Below are 25,558 nucleotides of genomic sequence, written 5' to 3' on the forward strand. Positions count from 1 at the left end.
AAAAATCAGAAGACAGTCTCAGAGCATCGATGGTTTGCAGTGTACAGTGACATGGGTAATTTACTGCGGATAAAAGTGTTTGCTAATTGAATAAATATAGATAATGTGAAATTAAAACATTGCATTAATACAGGTGGTTGACTAAATGACATTCTGCTCAAAACATTGATCATGGCAAAATTAAAAGTGCAACATTTGTGTTTTTTTTTTATGTCAATGATTTGACATAAAATGCATGATGCAGTCATGAAAGACAGGAAGAGAGAAATAATATATTCACACAGAGCATGGAAAATGCAACAAAACACAATAAAACAGACAATCACAATCACACATTGTCACTGTCAGGTATGTAAATCATCTACCTATAGCAATCGTGCAGCAACCTGACAGCTATTGATTATACTCATAATGCATTATTGCAAAATCAAGAGTCCGTGTCTGTGTTTGTGTACTCGCTCATGTACGTTTTATCCCTCTTTCTGGTCCCTCTCTGCCACTGTATACCCCCAAATGCCCTTCACAATTCTTCCAAATCTCCCATTCCCTCTTCCAGCCAATAACATCTTAATTAGGCCTTTCCCAGGGCAGGAAGTGTCTGGCTTAGGAGGAGAATTAAACTAGGCTGGGCTGCAGTACAGGTGCTTCTTCTCCTAAACCCAGTTTACAGAGCAAACATTCACTTCAGCTTCACGCTTCTATTTCCAGGTCTGGAAACGCAGGCCAGACACAAACGCATGCAGGCCTCTCACTCAGCTGTTCACCATACACTGCTGGCTCTAATATTCTAGAACCTGTTTGTCCTTCAAAACTGGATCAGGTTTCTTTATACAAAATTAAATTGTTCAAGTAACGAATGCCAACACACAAATATATGTATATAATCTCAGGAGTCAAATGAGGAAATATGTTTGTTTTTCCATTTAAAACTAGTTAACTAATTATAAAATAAAAAGTGCTGTTACAGTAATCTCTGATCATTTTATAAAATTATTATATTTTATTTTATATATTATATTATATTATATTATATTATATCATATCATATCATACTATATTATATTATATTATATGGTTACACTTTATTTTGATAGTCCACTTTAGACATTCTACTAACTATTAGTATCTTTGCAACTACATGTCAACTAATTCTCATTCATTTGCAACTACATGTCTACTAACTCTAAGAGTAGACCTAGGTTAGGTTTAGGGTTAGTAGAATAAGTTGACATATACTTGCAAAGATTCTTATAGTCAGCGTGTTGTATGTTGTGGACCCATCAAAAGTGTTAGAAGATATTAAGCAGACAGTCTACTAATACTCTAATGACTGCTAGTTGACATGTAGTTGCAAAGTTACTTACTGTTAGTAGAATGTCTAAAGTGGACTATCAAAATAAAATGTTACCTATATTATAGTATAAGAAAGAAAGAAAGAAAGAAAGAAAGAAAAAGAGAGAAAACAAGAAGGTTTTGAAGTCTATAAAGGAGGCTCATGGGGTTGTAGCAAAGATACACGGCCAGCTGATTCTGGTGGTCTTATGGACCCGGTGAGGGGTGTCTTTGTAAGAGTGGGCAAAGGGCTGGCTTTTGTCATACCGCCTTAATAGTCACTTGAGGAGCTGAAAAGGGACTGACTGGTTCAGCCTCCCCTGGGCATTGGAGCAGGGGCTAAGACAGCTGAAGTGGATTGTAGTCACTCTACAGGCTACAATATGGTGAGGTTGGTTTAATAATATGACAGTGTGGGAAAAGACTGAGAGATGTTATGCTGACATAACACAATGCAATTTGTGAAAGTGTTTACAGTAGATTGGACGAGAGATATATGCTGTAAGCAAAGGAATACATTATTATAAATGGGTCAATCGAAGTGCATTTCTTCCTAGTTTTGAGATCATTTATGCCAAGATGAATATGATTACACTGGCACGCTTTCAAGACCACTATATTGTTCATAGCCATTTTGTATGGCCACTGTCTAAGTTCAGAGGGACAAGGATTGGCTAGCAGACGGTAAAACTATCCAATAAGAGCAGGAAATAATCCCCTTTACTGGAAACACCAGTAGTGGTGTCACGAGTACACTTACTGAATGTTAGCAGGAGTCAGTAGAGAGAGTGGTCTGTGTGTATGTGGGTTTAAAAGTGAATGCTTTGGAGACAGTCTGTGTTGATGATATGTGCTAGTAAATGCATGTTTTATTTATATGCAGATATTTGTGTCGCTCTATTATTGCACTCCAGGTGAGGACAGAAGTATCCAAATAAGTGACCTCTATTTTTGTCATTTAAATGTAAATATTATGAAGTGTACTACATTACCCCATTGCCTCTATATGAAGTGCGTTGCTGGATGCAAGAGTCCAATTCCCAGCATGCACTATGGCATTAATGAATAATGCAAATTACTGCTTTACTGCATAACTGCATTTACTGTTAACTGGTGCTCTTACATTTTAGTCATGTATTTGATATTAAGTGCATCTGTGTTCTTGAATAAGGTCATAATGGTTTATATATTAGACCTATTCTGCGTATACTACTTCAATGTTTTGAACATAAGGCAAAGTGAGACAAGCTCTCAATCTGGATGCCACCCTGGTCCTTATGTGGCCTCATCTCTGCGACAGATGCTGTCTCACCACAGCAAATGAGAACACTGCAACAGAAATCCAACCAGTAATGTTCAAATCCAATTACACTTCAGCTTATCGTCTCAAACTCACCAACAAATTAGACAAGGAGACTGAAAATGTATGCTTAGTTTAGTTTTTCACCCTTGTAGAGTTACAGCTGATGTCAGAAACATCAAACAGCATCATAAGGGGTGTACATATGCATTATAAAATATATTAATAGCAATAATATACATAAGATCTGATATTTGATCCCAATTTAGTACCCAGTTTACTTTGGTATATTCATAGTTTTACTACTGAAAATGGGTAAAGAATTACATATATAATTAATGCATCATGTTTACACCCTAAAACTACATTTTGAGCCCTGTGCTGTGATCTAGAGCGCTGAACCTGTGTAAGTGTACAGCTCTGAGCTCACAGTGGGGGCCTCTTTCGTATGCCTCATTTACTGTCCTGCTCCCTCCATTTAGCCACTCTTTCATTTATCTCTCCCATCCTGACACTGACCTCTCTCCTTCCTGTGCGGACAATGACAAAGCAACAAGTGTTATGTTTTGTCTGTGGACATCTGTCTGCTCTTACTAATATCTAGTTTCACTTTTAAGAGCAAAATACTGCAAGTCAATGATGAAGTGTGTTGTGCTTTTGTGACAACATGCCCCAATATTGGGTTGAAAAGAAAAGTACACAATGATGCATGAAATAGCAAAAATGAAATGGTTCACATATAGAAATATAAAAACATCGTTACATCTATCTCTAATGTCACTTTAATTTATGAGGGATTTAAACTATGTGTTAGAGAAACCACTGCTAGACAAAACACACATTTGTTTAATTGGACTTTTGACTCAAAACCTTTTAGTTGCTGAATTATAGCCTCCTGAGTGACAACTAGCTCCGGCCTCCCGCATCTTTCTTTCAGTTAATTCCAAGAGATTTTACTCATTTGTTACATTCAGTAGTAATTTATGGTAAGCGCTAACATGTAAATAGTCATGCATGGGAGAACTGTGGTGGATGCCAAAGTGATCTCGAGAGAACGGCAAGGAGAAAGAGCAGAGGAGAGGGAAAGAGAGAGGAAAAACAAATGAAATCAGCAGCACCCCTCCCCCCTTTTTGCAAAGTGTGAAAGTCTCAATAAACCCATCAGTTCAAATAACAGAGCAGCATGAGGAGAAGAATAACAGGAGAGAAGGAGGAGGGGAGGGCATGGCCACCGAGCGAATGAAGTAACCACACATTCACTTTAAAATTGGCCCTGCACACTAGCCTGCTCACCAACACTTTCTGGTATTTCTTAGAAAGCGGCATTTGCATGTGTGTTTGCCAGTGTTCAGAAGCTAAAAGCAGAGACACCAATAACTTCTGTAGGGTGTCAGTAGTTCAGCTTCTTTTAAAATAGTGTTAGTAATTTGTATTTTAGTGAATTGGTTTGTTTGAATGGTTTATTTCAAGAACCAGTTCAAAAAAAGATTCATTGAGAGTCACTGTGCCTATGCAGATGCTCTCTTTTTATGTTCTCTCTCTCTCTCTTTTAACTGAAATATATAGTTAAACAGAAAGTTCACCCAAAAATTAAAATGATGTAATCATTTAGAAAGTCAACAGCGTAAGGGTGAGAAAATTATGACAGAATTTTCATTTTTTGGGTGAAAAATCTCTTTACATGCTTAGAAGGGAATTGAAGCATATGCACAGACTCACAAAGCATGTGTATATATCAATATATCAATATAATGCCATAAAACATGGGAGAACTGTGGTGGATGCCAAAGTGATCTCGAGAGAACGGCAAGGAGAAAGAGCAGAGGAGAGGGAAAGAGAGAGGAAAAACAAATGAAATCAGCAGCACCCCTCCCCCCTTTTTGCAAAGTGTGAAAGTCTCAATAAACCCATCAGTTCCAATAACAGAGCAGCATGAGGAGAAGAATAACAGGAGAGAAGGAGGAGGGGAGGGCATGGCCACCGGGCGAATGAAGTAACCACACATTCACTTTAAAATTGGCCCTGCACACTAGCCTGCTCACCAACACTTTCTGGTATTTCTTAGAAAGCGGCATTTGCATGTGTGTTTGCCAGTGTTCAGAAGCTAAAAGCAGAGACACCAATAACTTCTGTAGGGTGTCAGTAGTTCAGCTTCTTTTAAAATAGTGTTAGTAATTTGTATTTTAGTGAATTGGTTTGTTTGAATGGTTTATTTCAAGAACCAGTTCAAAAAAAGATTCATTGAGAGTCACTGTGCCTATGCAGATGCTCTCTTTTTATGTTCTCTCTCTCTCTCTTTTAACTGAAATATATAGTTAAACAGAAAGTTCACCCAAAAATTAAAATGATGTAATCATTTAGAAAGTCAACAGCGTAAGGGTGAGAAAATTATGACAGAATTTTCATTTTTTGGGTGAAAAATCTCTTTACATGCTTAGAAGGGAATTGAAGCATATGCACAGACTCACAAAGCATGTGTATATATCAATATATCAATATAATGCCATAAAAAGAATGCACACAAAAACACATTACATATGAAATAAATTATAAAGTGGAGAATGGGTGATGTTACTTTATATAGAGAAAAGAACACTCATGACATTCTTCAAAATTCCTCCTTTTGTGTTTTTGTGTTGTACAAAATTAAGAAAATCATACAGGTTTGGAGCAACATGAGATTTTTTTTTTGGGTAAACCTTCCCTTCAAATAATGTTTTACCATGTTTTTTTTTTTTTTGCCAGATTTTCCAACAATAATTAATCCTCTCTTTCTTTCTCTGTTTATTACATTAAGTATTGCCTGTATATTTCAGTTGTCACAACTGGCATGTGTAATACAGCTAAACATACACACACACACCTTCACACACATATGCACACACACTGTTAAGGGAGCCTCTCAAGCTGGTTGCTTATGCAGTGCACAGTTTTCCTAAACATTCATATTTGACCACAGCCCCTTGGCTTTAGCCTACAGCCCTTTAGAGAAAAAAGGGGTTAGCATTACCCAGTAGGGTCAGCTAAATGAGGGGGGGGATTATGGGGGCACAGCCCAGAGGATCGCTTAAAGAGGCCACACTACAGAGTCCAACACGTTTCTCTCTCGCACAAAGTGGCATAGACGGCAAGCTCATCTTAGGAGTCCATTCTGCCAACAATCTTCCGTTGCATCTTCTTACCGGGAGGGAATCGCTTGGTCAAATCCAGCATTAACTCAGGCTATATAATTTGCAGCGCTGATGAAAGCACATAAAGGGGCCTTTCGTAAATAAAATAAAGGCAGGCTCAGCGATGGGAGGAGAACAGAAAGAGGCCCCCAGAGAGAAGAGTGTTTGTGAAAGAGTGCTCCATTAACTTTCAACACCCTGGCTGTCTGGTGCCGTCCACAGAGGTGTCTGGTCGCTCTCGCTCCCCATTTTCCCTGTTTCTTTCTTCTTTGTCTCTCTTTAGCCTCGCAGAAATGGTCGGTAGCTGTCTGATGGTTTACTGACCTGAAAAGGGGACCGAAGAAGGGACAGGAAGGTGAGAGACACACTTACAGCCTCTGACACTCTCATACCCATTACAGTGTGTGTGTGTGTGTGTGTGTGTGTGTGTGTGTGTATGTGTGTACGAGTGTGTAAAAACCAGCTCACACTCCAATCAAAAGGATTTTACACTTCACACTGTTGGCTCCCACAAGGGACAGGGTCAAAGCGATGGCTATTATGGATCTAGACGCAGAAAGTCTTGTAATGAATTGCTGTTCTGCTAATGGAAGCTACAGAGGAGTCGTTCTAAACATAATACAGGTCATCATATTGTTCTGAGCATTGGTGCACCTGTTTTTCTGTTGAAACAAGACAACATGTTGTGAACAAGTTCATACTCTGTATCCTGCATCTAAGAGTGATTGCTTACTCCGGTTTGTTTGAGTGTTACGCTCAAGAGCTATGGGGTAAACATTTGTGCTCGCACAAGTACAGACACTTATAAATATTGATGTCTCAAAACTTATGCAGAACACACTCGACTGCCATTTTTAGTGCTGCGCGAACAGCATTAGATAATATCTGCCATCAGTCGACAAGAAAACCTGCGTACTTGCTTTTACTGCCTTCTTGATTCAAATCTAGTTTGTACTGAAGTGTTTCAATTAGGAAATTTGAGACTGAATCGTTCCACTGCACTTATCTGATTGATTTAATAATACTACTAATAAAAAAATGAATACACTGAAGCTTCGCACAAAATGCGACTCTAAATTTAGCTCACAAGCAAAAAGGCCATGGGTCAAATTATGGCATATACTTTAATAAATCAAATGAGATCAACATTTCAACGCTGTACAAGATTTCTCATAAGACCTTACATACGTGCATCCTTTGGATGACATCTGCACACTGCTTGGCTTTCAGCAAACGTTTTGTGTTAAGAATCATATGAATATTTCATATATCTGTAAGATTCATGCCTGGAGGTTATTTCGCTCATTATTTATTCACTCTTTTCTGCATGAGTGTCGAGAGATCAGACACACTCATAAGGATGCCAGCGAAAAAAATATAAAAAGAAAAGAAAAGAAAGAAGGAAAAATGCTCGACACCCTCGTCTGGATGATGTCATTTTAGGATCAATGCCAAAAGTCGAAATTTGTCAAAAGAAAAAATTATTTGCTTTGCCAGGATGTTTATTTAACATTTAGGGGATTTTGTTTATGTGGATTACGCGGCGTGTCACATTGAAAATCACAAGCTTATGCATAAAATTGTGAGTTAGAGCAGTAACAGAGAAATGGTGACACCAGGTCTTGAAGGGTTGCAAGTGATCTGCCTTTTAATGAGGGGAACAGCTTAAGAAATCACTGAAAGTCACTAAATAAACAATAAACACAGTACAAGCTTATTGGCTTAAGCTAAATTTCTTAAATAAATCACAAGCAAGCACATCTCGTGGTATGTATGATGTTTTTAATGTAATGATTGTAATTGCCTGAAATGAGAACTGCCTTTTTTTTTTTTTTTTAGTTTCTTCTATAGCACCGTTGCAACATTCTAAAGCCCTTTGCATTATTCAGTCCAACTTTGGCTGTGCTGTAGGGAATTCTTGGACTGATGGTTAGCTGATTGGCTAATTTGGGTGGTGGACAGCACACCTGCCATGCTAGAGCTTTTGTAAATAAGCTTTATTCCCTTCTCTCCCTGCTGGCTCTGGCTTATTTCAGCCTCCCATCACCGGCGTGGGGAGAAAAGCAAGAGGACTCATATCATCGAAGGGCCAAAGGTGAGGCGTCGAGAGAGAGCGAAGGGAATGAAATCTCCCGGCCCATTTTAGCAGCCATTCAGAGCACATTACTCCTGGAGAAGGGAAACTTATAAAGGATCCTGGCGCTTGAACACATTTCTGTGTGTTTATGGGCGAGGGAGAGGAGAGCTGTGCGGAGGATCTGTAATAGATTCCCAAATTAAGGTTTCATGTCTCTCCCTTTTTCTCTGTTTCCTTCCGTATGGCACAGCAACTCCAGATAGATTTGTATTTTATTACCGTTTACATGCATATTTATGTTCCCGCTTTTTCTTATTTGACACTACTATTAACCTTACCAAAATTCTTGGCATCAACATTCACCAATTAATTGTGTATATTTACTGTAGCTCTGATTGTTTTTAGTCAAGACAGCTTTAAACTATCTACTATTTGTACTATTTGTATATGAAATTTTCCTAATATGTCCACTCATAATCTGATTAAATGACATTTTATTTTGTTTTGCTTTATCTAATTTTACAGTAACGTAACAAGTGTATAAGCATAAATAAAAGTTAAAATGAGCAAATGCAAAAGGAAATATTAATTAAAATATCCACTAAACTAAACCTGGCTAATATTTTAAAATGGAACAAAATCTGTCAATCAAAAAAAAAAAAAAATTCAAGGTTACAGACGATGAGACAATTTAAAAATGATCTTTACTGTCAATCCTATAGCATACAGTACATCTGTGCACTATATTTTTATTGACACAGATAACTTTGACTAAAACTGAACTAATTAACGAATCGCTACCAATTACAGTCTATTTCTCACAGGCTATGATTAACCTCTTCACCTATCTTAAATCCAAGCGGTCAATGGATATGATATAAATTTAATTTGAATTAGGTTACTATGTTAGCTTTAGCTAAAAGACCATGCTTAATGTATACTGTGATTGGTTTATTTTGGTAGATGTTATGGTGAGAAACGTAGCTGTATGCTTGGCTGAGTTCCATTGCGTTTTCCTGCAAGACATCATGAACAATAGCGGAAGCAAAGTTCACGAGATGTATTATAAAGTAAAAATAGGACAGTGCCTATCACCTGAAGTTATATTTGAGATAAAAGCTTCAAGTAATATTCATTCAATTTATGCATAACTCTAATAGCTAACAGCTTTAAACATTAACTTTTATCTGCATTAACTTTGGATGGTTTGGATGTCTTAATGGAGAACAATAGCATGTCAATTGGTATTTGAGCACTGACACCAGATCAGCTGAGTTGACAGCATGTGGACGTTTAGTTTGTGCAGAGCCGACACTAGACCTGGTTCCTCCAGGGCAGAGAACATGAGGGGTAGGAGATATAAGATATGGCAGGTAGGACACAGCCTGAGGAAAAGACTGATACACAGCTGGGGCTACAATCCAAAGCCAGGTGACATGATGGAGATGAAGCCTCTTCACTCACATTCTTCCAGATGGAGGTCAGCCTTGTCCAAAGTTACATGAAGAATTGTCAGATATGCTCTGGATTTCACTGAAAAGTTCACTTCAAACTTTCACTGGTGTACAGAGCCAATACTAAACATCTGCTTAGAAGAAAATGTGTTTTACATTTGATGAGATTAAGATACATTTTATAATAAATATCATTATATGAATTAAATAATTATATAATGACTCAATATTTGTATTAAGAATATTTATTAATATGTACGTGGAATTACAACTTGCTCATAGGGATGGTTATAAAATTTGTTAATGTGCTTTATTTTTCCAGTTCAACGTAGAGTGGTTATAATAATAATAACATCCATGTTCTCTATATGGTCATTGTATATTCTATATGTTATTCTGCATATTATTTCTCAGTGTTAAATAGCATCTTGTAAGGCTTGCACAGACACATAGAGGTTCTTTGGTTCCCTTCATTTTTCTCAGGTTTCGATCTGTCCCTATTTTGAAGTATGTAACCGTGTTTTAATCAACATCATGTGCAAATGAAATGTCATGGCCTTTAATGTGGGAGCTCTGAAGGAAATGTCGATTAAAATGTCAAGTGGTTTGTGGGCAATATGGGCAGGGGCGAGCGAATGCCATCTGTACAGTAATGCACAGAAGCCAATGGGCAAACCCAATCTTACACGCGAGCCGGGTGCCCTCAAGAACTGAAATTAGCAAGTGAAGCATGGACGCTCTCGCTCCCGCTCTCTCTCTCTCACACACACACACACTATAGTGTGCAAAAATGATATATTAATATATCATTAAAATGCCATCAAAGAATGTGCACCAAAAGACACTACATCTGAAATAAATGACAACATGGAGATTGGGTGATATTATTTGAAATCAGCTGAGATTGAGAGTTTTACAAATGCTTTGGTGAAACAGTCCTCATTTACGTTCACTATCTATAAAAAGAGCAGCTGGTATATTCTTTCAAATATCTTTTGTGTTCAACAGAAGAAAGAAAGTCATACAGGTTTGGAACGACACATGGGTGAGCAAATGATGACAAAATGTTAATTTTTTTTGCATGAACTTTCCTTGTAAACATGAAAAATGAGTGAGTGTGCTGACAAACAGGGTGTCTGTATTGCCTCACTTCAATGATTAGATCTTGTTTTCTACCGTTTTGTATCTTCATGTCTTGGAGTGAGCTTCAAATTAACATGCTGGTCTGTCAGCAGCAATTATCCACCTCACACCACCCTCACTTTTTAAAAAATGTTTGGTCCTTTTTCTTCTCCTTTTCTCTTTTGTTCACACACATAGACAAACATGCAATAAATGCACACTCAAAATATCTTGAGCAAAGAGGCCAGCATCAGCTCCCGCACCCTAATAATCACACTCACCTTTCAGTCTAGCTCCCTGCAGCCACTGGACCCTCATTGACATCACACTATTATCCCTTTCTGACCTGTGTGAGCATCTGCCATACTAAAATTGCCACAGGCCGTGGTTGATCTCATCTTATTAATGTACTAATTAGATCTGATAACTCTGTCTCTGTTTAGTAGTGAATGTATTATGCCAGAGGAACAGAGAACGCTGTTCACTACGAGACTGACCCACAGGGTCAAACACAGCCAGTCATTTAGTTCTTTTTTATTTAATGCAGCATCACAGTCTATAACAGAACTGACTAAACTGTAAAAAAGTCTGTAAAAATACAGTACAATATACCGTAATAATTTGAAGGAATTTTCCGTAATTGGTTTTTATAGGTCTTTTTCCGTATTTTTGAATTACGCTTTGCATTGTGGTAACAAGAAGCTCAGTCGATTATCGGTGCGAAAACAGTGCTAGGGATAGTCTCGGTCAAAATTTCATTTTAAAATCGGATTTCGGGTTTGGGGAACCGTTCTTATACTTCCGTGGTAAATTATTTTTTGTTAAATGTAACATAAACTGTAACGTTGTTGCTGTGTGGCTTGTTTGGCAATGTCGGAGCCATCGTATTCAACATTTTCAGCATCTTACTCGACGTGGAGGCATGTTACAGTGTGCTCACTTTTAATTGTTTATTAACTTTTGTTGCTGATGTGGTGTATTTGTTACTGAGCGTGTCGTAAAGCATCTGGCATATTAACGTTACTGAAGTAATGTTAAGCAGCTGTGATAACGTTAAATCTTAAGTGCGATACAATTGTGTTTAGAGCGCTTCATGCCTTCAACAGGAGCTGGCAGAGGAATTGTCAAGAAAAGTAAACACCATTTACGACTTTTTTTATTTAAGAGAGATTAAGATACAACTAGGTGAAAATCTGACATCGCGGAATTCTTCAAGGATAACACTATCACCTTTTCTGCCAAATGAGGTAGGTTTAGACTTTTTTTTGGTCTTGTTTTTGTTACACACACACGAGAAGTTAATTCGGTAATGTTACTGGCACGCTGTCTGTGAACGCACACATGTCATGCACGCGCAGAGAATGCCGCTTCAGACCGCACGCCAGTAGTGCATCGAGTTCTCTCGCATTAACACAAACAAAAGCACACAAAATTATGTCAAAATGACCATTTATTTTTGTCGAGTGACAGTCTTAAATAAGTTAAAAAGTCTTAACTGATGTAAAGAGTTGAGATGTGTCAGATGTGCGTCGATGTGAGTCATGGTTTAAAGGGTCAGCAGTTCATGACATTCATGGTGTTTCTTTTGTTTTCTTTTCTAATGACAGGTCGTTATTGCTGCTGTACTGTACATCCCAAGCACCCCCTGCATTCTTATCAGGGGTTTGTATTCTGTTTTATCTATTAACAGTTTTTATTTACCATTAGGGATGTTCAATACTGACAAAAAATTAATCATTGATTCGTTTATGTGTAGGAAAGATTTAATCAATGTTTGGAGTGGTTTTCTGAATTAACAATGTTTTTTTTTTGTTTTTTTTTATAATTTCTTATTTGTTTATTGTTATTGGTGATTCCAGATTGCTGTCATTCAAGAAGTTTCATTTCCTTCCCCATTGTGGCTGAGCTACACATTCTCTTCGTTTTATTTTCAGTATAAAACATCCAGAGGAGATGGCACCTACGCTGGAATTTATACAAATGTAAGGAACATATGTAATGAAACTGTGTATAAAGCATTTTGTTGTGTTGCTGTTTAGTTGAAAATAATCAAAGGGTTAGGCCTAGTTCACCCAAAAATGAAAATTCTGTCATTAATTACTCACCCTCATGTCGTTCCAAACCTGTAAGACCTTTGTTCATCTTTGCAACACAAATTAAGATATTTTTGATGAGATCCGAGAGCTTTCTGACACTCCATAGACAGCAAGGGTCCTACCACGGTCAAGGCACAGAAATGTAGTATAAGGACATCGTTAAAATGGTCCATGTGACGTCAGTGGTCGAACCGGAATTTTACGAAGCTACAAGAATACTTTTTGTGCGCAAAGAAAACTAAAATAACTACTTTATTCAACAATTTCTTCTCTCCTGGGAGAGTCTGCTGCCATTAACGAGAGTACCACGATGCATGCGTGTGCGTTCATTTGCCAGTAAACAAGTAAGCATGCACCGTGGGTCAGAGAGCTCTCGGATTTCATCAGAAATATCTTAATTTGTGTTCTGAAGATGAACGAAGGTCTTACAGGTTTGGAACGACATGAGGGTGAGTAACTAATGACGGAATGGAACTTGAACTGAACATACAGAAAAAAAAAGCAGTTTCTTCAAATTGGCACATGGCAAGACATACTAAAAGCACACAAACACTTGGAGCCCTGCTCTTAATTCTCCTAGTTTCACATTGAAATATGAGGCATGAGTGCATTAATCTTTGTTCCACATTTTCAAATGCTGTACAAGAAAATATTTTTGCAGAACCATGTCAATTGTAGATGCAGATAATTTAGCATGAATTAGAGGTTAGTAATCTAACTTAAAGGGTTATTTCACCCAAAATATTATATGAAAAATCTCATTCCAATCCTGTTAGACTTTTGTTCATTTTTGGAACGCTAATGAAGATCCTTTTTAGTGAAATCTGAGTGCTATACCTTATTGGACCTTGAAATGGTAGTTGCATAGGCTGTCAATGGAGGGACAGAAAGCACAGAGATTTCATTAAAAATACTCTTCATTTGTGTTCCAAAGATGAATAAAAATCTTATGGTTTTGGAACGGTATGAGGGTGAGTAACTGATGACCGAATTCACATTTTTGGGTGAACTGTCCTTTTGAATAATATTTATTTCATAAAAATATATTTCACAGTGAAGTTTATCTTTGTGACCACTATTTGGTGCAACACCAATATTATACAAGTTCCTGCTCATGTTTTCTTTTTTCTGTCTGTTGCTGTTTAAAACTAAAAAGTGTTCCACAATACAAGCATTTTTAATGGTGCTTGGCAGGCGACACAATGACACTATGGACACGGTCCGTGTCACTAGTTACAATTGCTTATTTCTCTGGATTTAAACATTCTTCGAAACATTTGGGGTAATGTAAGTACACAAGTCTGCAAAATATATAACAGTGTTCTAGTGGTTTTTGGATATTTTAATAAAAAAATCTTACATATTGTGACTTTAAAACAGTGAATCAAACAAAAGCCACTGAATGCACTTTTAAGAATGTTTACATGAGGTAAAAATAAACCATGTTCAATTTGTATATATTGTGCTGGATTTATTTGCTATTAAAGATAGGCCTATGCTATAATTTTGTAGAAATTTCTGCATAACGGATTGTCCGTTTAAGGTACATAAGATAATGTAAATTTACAGAATTTTCTGTTTTAAATTTGAAGGAAATGTCCGTAAATTTAACAGAAAATATCCTGGTAATTTTCTGCCAGTACATTATCCATTTTTTACTGAATTTTTTTTTACAGTGTAGTCTAGACTACAGATCATAATCATCTTTTCCTCTTTCCTTTGCATTGGCAGATTATCTGCTTATCAGAAAGGTCTGATAAAGGAAATTGATTTATATCATGTTGTATGCCATTTGTCAGGAGACCTAGGAAATTAAGGAGTCACATGAATGCATTTAATCCTGACTGCAGTCACTCTGGAATGGATTTCAATGACCACGCATGAGTAAATGGATGAAACTGAGAACAGAGGAGCAGTGTCCTCAATGCAGACCGTGCTCTACTGATAATTCAAAGGTTACACAACACATAATAGATCAAAGATCATTATATGATATGCATGATATACAATGTAACATATGTACATATACAATGTATATCTGAAGAGTTAATTTGCAAAAGCCTCTAAGTGCCATCTGAAATTTTCATCTGAAATGAGCATTTTTATCTGGTTCCTATCTTTATGTTCAGTAATTTTACTCTACTGGCAATATCTAGGTCCTTTTCTATGTATTTCACTGTAAATATACAGTGTATATATATACATATGTACATACATATACACACACTGTATACAGGTATACATAAAATATACAATATACAATAAATATACACATTTATTTATTTATTTATATATTTTTGCTGTCCACCAGATGAAAATTGCAAGCCTGACTATAAATAATAAGGCAGTTTTTAGGCAACATGGTTTGAGGTATAAAGTCTCTTCATGTGACTCAGGTCACTCCTTTAATGTAAGTCTGTTTTATAATCTATATAATTTTATAATCTGCCAAGTGAATATAGTAAGTCTTGTGATAAAAAAAAAATAAATAAAATAAAATAAATAACAGCACACCTCTCCTCAGTTTTAATATTTTAATTGTCAGTATTGGGGGTTTACAAAAGCAATAGCAATAATAGTGATGTTCACCCAACCTTGACTAATTATAAGTAAAAAGATTGTGCTTTCGGGTCAGCGCTGTTTGTTCGAGTTTGCATATCTCCAGTATGGCTGCTATCCAAATAAACCACACTGGGGCTGATTTCAGCCATGCAGCCATGCCAGGACATCATAATTATACCCGTAACAAGCATCTTCAACATGTCCAAACATAAAAAAATATAACTCTCTCTTGTATTTCTGACTCTCTCTGTCTCCTGTCAGGCATGAATATATATCTGCATTTCCCCTGTTTGCTCTAACCCCCTGTTATGGCATTAGGTTACATTAGGAGTTGATTCACAAAGATTTCACGAGTGGTTGAATTTGTTTGGCTGAGCTGGCAGTCTGTGGCTACCTTCGTCTCCCTCTCTCTCTCTCTCTCACTGACACACACACGCTCATTTAATGAAAATATTACAGAGAGCAGGCTCGCCCAAACCTTACAGGGGTTTTCTGCCCTCAGCAAACAAGAGCAGCAGATTCTAGATAGACTGAAACAGAAAGAAGAGCGAAAGTGAAGAAAGAAGAAGAAGAGAGGAAGAGAAAACCAAGCAGAATACACTACAAGTTCTACTCTATTTTCAGCCCTCCTGTCAAAATGAATTTCACATCTTAATATGGAGAAAGTGCTTACTATCTGAAATAAGAAAAAGAGGATGGGGGGATGGAGGGAGGGATAATGATGAAGCAATGAGAACTCAATTAGAAGCCTCAAGCTGACAGCACTGCTGCTGCCCTGCAGTTAGAGAAAGAGAGAAAGAAAGAAAGAGAGAGAGATTCACCTGCTCAAATGATTGTGCCCGCAGGGCTTGACTGGGGCTGTGCCCCCTTTACTGGGTGCATGCTCAGTTATTCCTTGAATATCTCTCTCTCTGCCCCTCAAGGTTTCACAAACTTTCCTTCTCTCTTCTGCTCTCATTATAATGCAATATCCGGTCAATGCTGTTAACAGGTATCACCTCATGCACTAGTCTTAACGTTACTGTCCACCACCATGTTTCATTAAACACTTGCATTATGTCAGCTCAAGGCTCCATATATTTTATATACTTTACATTTTTGGAGAAAAAAACAAACAAACAAAACAAAGCCTTCATATCCTGAAGGATTTCTGTAAAAGCCTTAAGCTTGATGAAACAATTAAATAAAATGATGATTGTGTACTTACTTAGATTTCCATAGCAAATGAAAACAGCAGCAGGGAAATTCTGAAATGTTCAAAAGTTGTTTGTTCTTTTGTATTTATTTGTTAAATTACACCAGAATTAGTCTTTGATGAATTCAAACGGTAGCTCATTTTTGATCAAATATAAAAAGTGACTTTATGAAACTGCGAGTTATAGGATGAGAGATCAAATATAATCTCTTGCTTTATGATAGGAGAATCCCTAAATATTACATTGCATTCACCATAATCAGATGGAAATATACAATACATCACCCAAAGAAATTATTCAAGGACAATTAGTAATAATAATAAAAACAAATCTCTTCAAAATCTGCTTATAGCTTTTGAACACTGATCTGTATAGTGCACAGGTTTAAATACTGTATCTGATTGTACAACTTAGCTCTCCATTCTTACATGAATAATGAATATGCCTGTCTGTATCTCTGCATCTCTATTATCCTTACATTACACTGATGCAAAGCTCAGAAAACTTTTCAGAGAGGCAAAGTTTGGCATATGTGCTTGCGTTCTCTTCCACCAAGCCCTGTGGGGAGGCGCAGAGCGGTGCGGGAAAGTGCTGGGTACCGGGCTGATAAGACAATTGGGTAAAAGAAAAGGCCCAGAGCTACACAACCGCAAGCGTCTGTACTGCACTTTCCATGGCACAACACTGACTCATCACTAGCTCCTTGTGTGCACACGCGAAGGGCCCCAGGGAGCCTTTCGATCGGGGTGGAGATTCTAGCTGCTGCTGGGAGTCATAAAGCCCTCACTGTAGGGATGGAGCAGGCGTTTCCAACACAGGAACTGAAGAGTCTTTCTCAGGCAGCCTGAGCTTGATGTGCTTTTGATGTCTTAATCAGTTCCTATATTAGGCTTAGGGCTTGTTTGTCACCGGTATCGATATGGAACTTTATGAACACACTCACTGAAAAGTGAGCTATGAACTCTTGCTGATGTGTTGTTTTCTGAGTAAAAAAAAAAAAACAACCCCCCACAAGTCTCCATTACGACAGAAGTTGGTAATGAACAACATCTTTGACTGTTGTGTTCATATAGGTTCTACAGCTCCACACAATAAATCTGCCATTTGAATCATTCACTGAAAAAGTCATAAATCATAAATGTAGTTGTTCATCAAGAATCACAGACACCCGTCGCTTTTCCCCAGGCTATACAGCATCAAAACTACCCAGGAAGTCCACCAGCACAGCACAAGGGAAAGGAATCTTCCATACAAAGCCTCCTGGCGAGTTTAGTCATCTGCGCTTCATGGTTCACAGCTTCCATAGTAAGACAGAAGCTATTAATATGTCAAAACATTCAAAACTTCTAACCACTCTGCTTACCATGGGCAGACTCTCACAAAGAGAAAGAGGATGATGAAGAAGTTACATAACTCATTTTGAAATTTGGAAAAAAAAAACTTGATCTTGATCCAGTCACAGTATCATCTATTGGCAATTATGATTTGAGAAACGATGGCAGAGATGAGGGAAATTAAGACTGATTTTTATATCTTCATAGACTTCCATCGTAAGGCATCACGAAATTGAAAATCCAAGGCTGAAAAAAATTCCTTGATATTCGGTGGGATATTTGAAGGATATTATTTAATACTAATAAAAGTACTAATAGCATTGGTAAATCAAAGAGCAGCACTGCTAGTTTGTATCTAGCACTAAAACATTGCTTGATCTAATAAGTGAATGAATTTGACAGAATAGACTTTTCAGATCATGAAAATGAGTCACTAGAAAAACTTGCATGAGGAATAATACTTCCTATAATTCACTCCAATTAATAAACATATCTATATAATGTTTCTGGAATGTCCTAATCCTACATGCTTGCTAGTGATATCACCAAGATGGGAAACTTATACAGTATGGCAAGGCAAACACATTTTCTTGGCCACTGAATTTCATCCACCTTCATTCCACACATCATCTCATGGCCGATTTGCTGCTCCCTATATTTATCTCTCCCGAATGCATATTTATTTTTTAATTGTTATGGCTGCTGGCAACATGATGATTCACTATCTTGAACTAGAGTTAGCATAAACTACTAACAGGGCTCAGCATTACATACTAAAAACTATTAAACATTGAGATTCCTGTTGCATGCCAACTCGTGTCAGGCTATATTGGGCAAATTAACAAATGTAATATTTTATTGCATTATACTTTAACATTTTGGGGTTGGTAAGATTTTTTTAATGTTGTTAGAAGTTTATTATGCTCTAAAGGCTGTGTTTATTTGATCACATTTTTTTTTACAATTTAATTAAAAAAATTGTAAAAAAAAAAAATCAAATTTAAAATTATTCTATTTTAATATCCTTAAGAAGTCATTCTAATATGCTGCTTTGGTGCTCAAGAATCATATCTTTTTATGATCAATGTTGAAAACAGATGTGCTGCTTAATATATATATATATTTTTGGAAACCGTGATACCTTTTTTTTTTTTAAACAGAAATATTTTGTAACAATATAAAACTCTATAATGTCTGTTATAATGTTTGATATTGCATCCTTGCTGAATAAAAATGTTAATTTCTTAAAAAAGAAAAAGCTTACTAACTCCAAACGTTTAAATGGTAGTGTAATGTGATGAAAAACAAAAACAAAAAAAAACTTTTTTTATTTTTATCTTTAATGGTAGATGTCTAAATTCTGTCTTTGTGTGAGTTAACTTGCTCCGCAAGAACTTCAAAAATATTTTTTTGTTCCAAACCAGCTCTGTTTAATTTTCATTTGACAAGGTCAGGGGGCTTTGAATACCTCACTCATTGCCATTCTATAGCCAATAAGTGGAAACAAATAGCTTGCTTTCTTAACCTTGTTTTGGTTTCTCTGGCAATTACAAAAGAATCTTTATAATGTTGCTCCGTGACCTTTGACCGCAGTTGGTACGAGAGACAGCTGCGGTAAACCTGATCTTATTTCCAGCCTCAGGGCATTTTTCTTTATCAACCTTCGACACGAACCAAACTTCACAATGCACATAGTTCACTCCATCACCTGAAACTTGATAAGAAATGAGGAGTCATGAAAACCAGCCTACAGGCAAGGAGTTATCCATCCATCTTACTGACAGATGTCAGTCCCAGAGTTCTTCGATCAACTGTCAGGATGCAACATTGAACAAAACTCAAGGAGACATTTTGCTCTTGTGTCCACACAAACAGATTAGGAGTAGGAAACAAGGAGCAGATAAAAATAACAGAAAACTAGGACCAACCAAAAACTAGAAATTATTTGGACAAACCAACATGATCTTGTTAACTCCAGAGATACCTGTCGGTCTGACAATGTGTCATACATGAAAGAATAACGTGAGGCTTGCATTAGGGCATTAAGACCTACGGTATGTTTCCTGTTATGGGCACAGGTGGTCAAAAAAAGCAAGAAGGAAAGACTGAAAGCTATAACATAAGTTTGAAAACAGAGCAGTTGACCCCTGGCTGCTTCTAGTTGCAATGGCATCAGCAGTGCCCATATCTAAACAAAGATGCCTGAAGCTAAACACACAAGAATGCAGGAATTCTCCCTAGAGCTTGGGGGGAAAACAACAGAGCAGCACTTTGACTGTTTTTTTTTGTTCCCCAGTGCCAACTGATATGCTTTTCATTGTCCCTAACTTTTTTTTTTTGACCCAGAAGAACTACCTATAAGGTATTTTGCTGTGTTCTGTGTTAAAAGAATAAATAGATAGTTGACTTATTAACACTAAGAAATGGCACAATTATTCAAGTAACATTCCAGTAATCTTCATATTACTTCAGCCTTTGTTATCTGTCAAGATGGAGAAATCTGTGATACAAACAACATTAAATACAAGCCTGTGTTGAGTTTGTAAGGAAATTGATTAACATTGTTAAACAACCATCCATACAAATCCAATTTATAGTGGATCAAAAATGCAAAGCATTCCTGAAATACCAAGATGGTTCAAACATTTCAATTAAAGCAGGTGTAAAAAACTAAAAAACTGCATTCCCAGGTTAAGGTACAACATTTTGAATAGAAGAATTGGCTTCCTTTCAATTCATGATTATGAATTAGAATTTAATTGTCACGCTTCACAGGAAGTTCACCGGAATATCAACACAGGTAATGTAGTTATATTAATTAATTTAATTCTACCTCTGTATATTCAAAGGTTTTAGCCTTTATTGAGATGGGATAGCGAAGAGTGACAGAAATCAAAGTGGTAGAGAGAGGGGGACATGTTCGGGAAAAGTCCACGAGTTAGGACTCGGGGTGCCCAGAGCACAATTCTAAATCCTGTTTGCTGCATCAATTCAAATCCAATTAAAATTCAACAATTGAATTGGAAACAGATTCTCAGTTTAATTGAAAATGGTACATATATGCTGTGAATGACAGTGCCAACTGCTGTAGGTGGGCCAGCGGCAAACAGCTGTTATACAAGCTTGCTGGACTGTCCACATGGTGGGTTTCCCAATGTCCTAGAACATGCTGAAACACACTTTCACTGCTGACCACAATAAAGCCATAGCACAAACACACTCACACACGGCCAGAAGGTGCATACCCAAACACACACATACCCCCAAACACCTGACCTGGAAAACATAGGACAGCTAACCCAAGGTGACCCAAGGAAACGCTGGGGTAGGCCCAATTAATTGGACTTTTTGCTCAGGCCCCGTCTCCCCCAATTGTACAAATCCGCCAGACACATGATTAATGTGTACACTGGTGAAGGGAAAATATTTTTAACGCCATTAAAGTCAACCAAGGGTAAAGTGGGTGTATGCTTATGCTGGCACTATTTCAAACTACCCTATTAGCTGGTCTGCGAGTGCGTAAGGGTGAATGTATGTGTGTGCTTTAATTTGTGTGTGTATCTGAATGGGTATGACTGTGTGTGTTAGTGTGGGGTGGAGGGATATAGGGTATCTTGGATAAACAGTCTGTGTAAGGACATTATTTAAAAATCCTGCTTACTGGAGGCTTAAAGGTAACACTGAATGGCATTAAAGTGAAGTGGTATTACTGCTATTGTGCAGAGGGTTCAAAAGTTCACATCCAGGTCTTGCTGACTGAACCCCGGTGGCCAATGAAAATAGCGCCGTCTAGATTAGTCCAATGACCTTCTTTTTGCCAAATATTCATGTCTGGGTGCTGGGCTTTGAACGCTTAGAACAGCAGGATTAGTCTGCTCAAGTTTGACCACACCATGATGGTCTTACTGCAATGCTGTGCGCTGACCTAGCTACTGAAGTCAGAGAGAGCAGTGGCACTTATCAGTACACTCTCACAAACGTGAACCATTAAAGGGGTCATATGATGCGATTTCAATTTTTCCTTTCTCTTTGGAGTGTTACAAGCTCTTGGTGCATAAAGAAGATCTGTAAAGTTGCAAAGACTAAAGTCTCAAATCCAAAGAGATATTCTTTATAAAAGTTAAGAGAATGTTCTTTTTAGCAGCATCATTTGACCCCTTTAATATTCTTTAAACACACATCCTACGTACAACTTGTACAAGTGATCTAGATTTGAGTTAAATCAGTTTACTGATTTTGCTTGTGTTTAAAACCCCCCAACCAGACCGCAGAGTTATATTTGAAAACACATTTAGGTCGAGAGCTCATGTCTTCAGGGACCCTGCATCTGAAAAGCCAATATGCCATGTGAAACAGATGTCGGATCAAAATTCTGGATCCACAAACAATGGAGTGAGGCAAAAACAGGGTGGCAGTGGCTCAGGGACTTGTCTACTACAATGCCATTTTATTTAACAAATGACTGGATAAATGTTTCAGATGAAGAGCCGATATACCAAATAGACCAAACATTTCTGCATAATCCTTTCAACAAAACTATGTTGATTATCAGTTTAATACTACTTCAGGGAAAGATTCTTACTCTCTATTCTGCAATACAACAAACCACAAACTTCTTAGAGTTAGTAAACAAAATTGTTTATACATTTTATTTAGCAGGGCAGGTGAAAGCCACACATAATTTTAGTTAAAACAACTGACTCGCTGACAGTTAATCTTTGCATCCAAATATGTCTTCTCCCTGTATACAGCAGCATGTCAAAATACAGAACACACAATATTCACAAAATAGTTGGTGACTATTTCACAGATGACCTACTGTTTTCCATCAGAATTCTGAAGTATGCATTCGAGGGATAGTTTACTACCCCGTGAGGGCATGGACAAAGAGCTGTCAGATTCAAAAGACTGTAAAACCCAACCAGTTAACTTAGGGTATTTCATTTCAGGAAACAAAGTACATTTAATTCAAAGTAACTAGCAAAGAGACTATCACTGCTCTGGCATGTGCACATTTACTGCTTCTCAAATAAAGAAAGATGTAACATCTATAATCTTAATACTCTGTGGCCCATCCTTGCCCTAACCAGGAGCTCTGCTCTTCAGCAGAATGGTAACCCCCAAATCTCCAACATAACAGAAACCCCTTTCAATTCTAACATAACTTAAACATTAAACAGTAACATCACCCCAAATATTAATCTTGTACACAAACTTTTTTATGCAGTCTGAAGCAAAGGATGTTGAGAACAAGAAATCTGCTGAGTTCCCATTTTTCTATTATGTGCAATGAAGTTTCAGTCATATTTGAGTGAAATGAAATACCGGTTTTACTGCAGAACCTGCAAATCTAAAGAACACACTAAATAAGTTCTTCATAAAATACAGTACAAATTCAACCACAAACATTTCTCCTTCAATAACCAAGTAAGCAAAAGCCAAACAAGGCCCATGAATGACCCCTAAGTGCTCAGAAAACCACTCATGTGCATGTTTCTTAAAAAGAAGATAACAGGGAGGGAGCAGAAAAATCTTTTCCAAGTGCCTCACCCAACCAAAATTTAATTGCTATCATTTTTAACATGGAGCAACTCATGTAACTCAAATTCCATGGAGAAACTCCAAAGGGCCAAAAAGGCTTATGCTTTCTATGAGTGGCAGATTCTTGAGAGAGCTGCAAGTCTCTTGTTGGGGTTTTCAGATACTGTGTTTGGGCATGTTTGTGCACATTTTCAGAAGTTATTCCCTTCACTACTTGTGATTTTGTTCATCATCTTAATTGGATAGATGGCACTGTTTTGTGCAACAGTGCTCGCAATGTTACATTTGGCAGAGTCAAAGCTCTCATTTAAATTCCTTACACAATCAAAGTACAAGATGAGGTAATGAGAGAGGGAGAAAGCAAAACAGAATGAGGGAGGGAGAAAAGGAAATGACTGAACTTTCTGTATAGCGCTTTGTAATTGTCACCATAACACGTGTGGTAATTTGTTTGGCTTCCTTTGTAAGAGGAGAGGGCTGCTCACTCATGCTTTGGATTTGTGTCGGCTGCTGAAAGCAGAACATGCATAAATAAGGTGCCTCAGCAACTTCACTTATGAGCTAAACTAATGTCATTCCAGAGAGAGTAGGAAACAGTTCTCAAAGACCCTCAGCCATAACCGCACTCCCCACAGACATATTTCTACACATTGGCTGATTCTCAGTTTCTGTACTTGCGTGCAGGGCATTTTGGCTATTGAAAAACAGCCCTTTAACGGTATTTTGAGTGTGCCAATGCAGAGATGTAGAAGTAGGTGCTATGAGCGATGTCTGAATGCTGAGGGAATAAAACATATCTTATTGTGCTACTGAGATTAATAGAGTGTGGAATATAAAACAAAAAGGAAAAAATTATTTCAAGCATAGTTTCAAAGTAATATCAGATATATGCGGGTGTTGGTATGTTTTTGTTTGTAATTCCATCTACTTCCCATTTAAAATAAGCTGCACATTCACATAAAACACAATGAACAAAAACCACATAAAACACAAACAAAACACAGACTTTAGAATATGTACTGTATGTATATGTTTTGCTGATGTATTTAAGTTTATTGCCATATTTCATGACAAATACTCAACAATTAATATAAGTGAAAACATTTAATACAATTCAAACTTAAAGAAAAAGACTAAACAATTTTGTATATGCAACTCTATAAAAGATGCTAGCTGTATTTATGATAAAAATTTTATATATTTATTTATTTTATTTTATTATTTTTTTTTTTTTACACAATTAAGTCCTTCAAAGTTTCTCTTGATATAAATTGTAGTTTCATGTGTTTCAAAAATTGTGGGCAGACCAAAAATATACAGTATGTTTTATAGCGAGTGCTTCAATACTGACATTTTGGAAGACATTTGAGGACCTCTGATAAACACATACCAAAACTGAAATGTATTTTTCCTACCTCTAAATCTAAACCTCACAGAAACTTGTTGACATTTAAAGCATTTATAAAATTTTCTTTAAGTTTTCTTTACATTTGCATTAGAATTTTGGTTCTCACAAGTATAGTAAAACCAGCACTCAGAACTTTTTTTTCATTTTACTTTCCATTGACTTCTGTTGTTTTTATACTGAGCTGATATTAATTTCTACCCCTCACCCTTAAACCTAACTATCAAAGAAAACCTTTGGCATTTTTTTTTTTTTTGATTTTAATTGTATTTTTCTCACACAGACCCACCACACAATCAGCGACACACCTGTTTCCATTCACACTCCGGCCTGGGAGCCCTGCACGGCCGTCAGCGCTCACCACATGTCTGTTTTCTCTTTCTTCCTCCGTTTTCTACCCCCTCCCACTCTCTTTATTTTTTCTATCTGTCAAACTCATCTCCAAAGTGTTTACTCTAGGGGTTAATAAGAAACCCGAACAGATTTATTCATTAGAACACGGCGGCTAATGATATGAAAAGAAATAATAATTGAGTTTTCCATCCAAACACTGAGAGTCAATTTCAGGACGTGGAAACAAGATACGGCATAGAAGAGGCCTGTTTGATTTGAGGGCTTGTTTCATGTTACTGATTCTAAATTAGCTTAAGTAAATACACCTGCGTGACCCCAGAGCCCTGCAGAGGTCAAAGTCATTCAAACATTTAAATAATGATAATTAAATTACCCTTGGTGCTGAACAACTTTAATTTGGTAGCATCGCAAATTGTTTCCAGCCTTTTCCCCCCAACAAGTGGCTCCTTCAGCCTCCTGGTTTAATATTTTATCAGCTTAGACTTGTAGCTACAAACAAGTGCTCGTTTTCAGAACTGTAAGTAATCAAAGACAATTCACCTCAATTAGATGCGCTCCAAGTTGCAGTGCAGTTTACTTTGCGAAACAGTAAAACGGGGGGGGATGTGAAGTTTG

The sequence above is a fragment of the Sinocyclocheilus rhinocerous genome, unplaced genomic scaffold (assembly GCF_001515625.1).
Source record: "Sinocyclocheilus rhinocerous isolate Xijiao unplaced genomic scaffold, SAMN03320098_v1.1 scaffold62, whole genome shotgun sequence".
NCBI lineage: Eukaryota > Metazoa > Chordata > Actinopteri > Cypriniformes > Cyprinidae > Sinocyclocheilus > Sinocyclocheilus rhinocerous.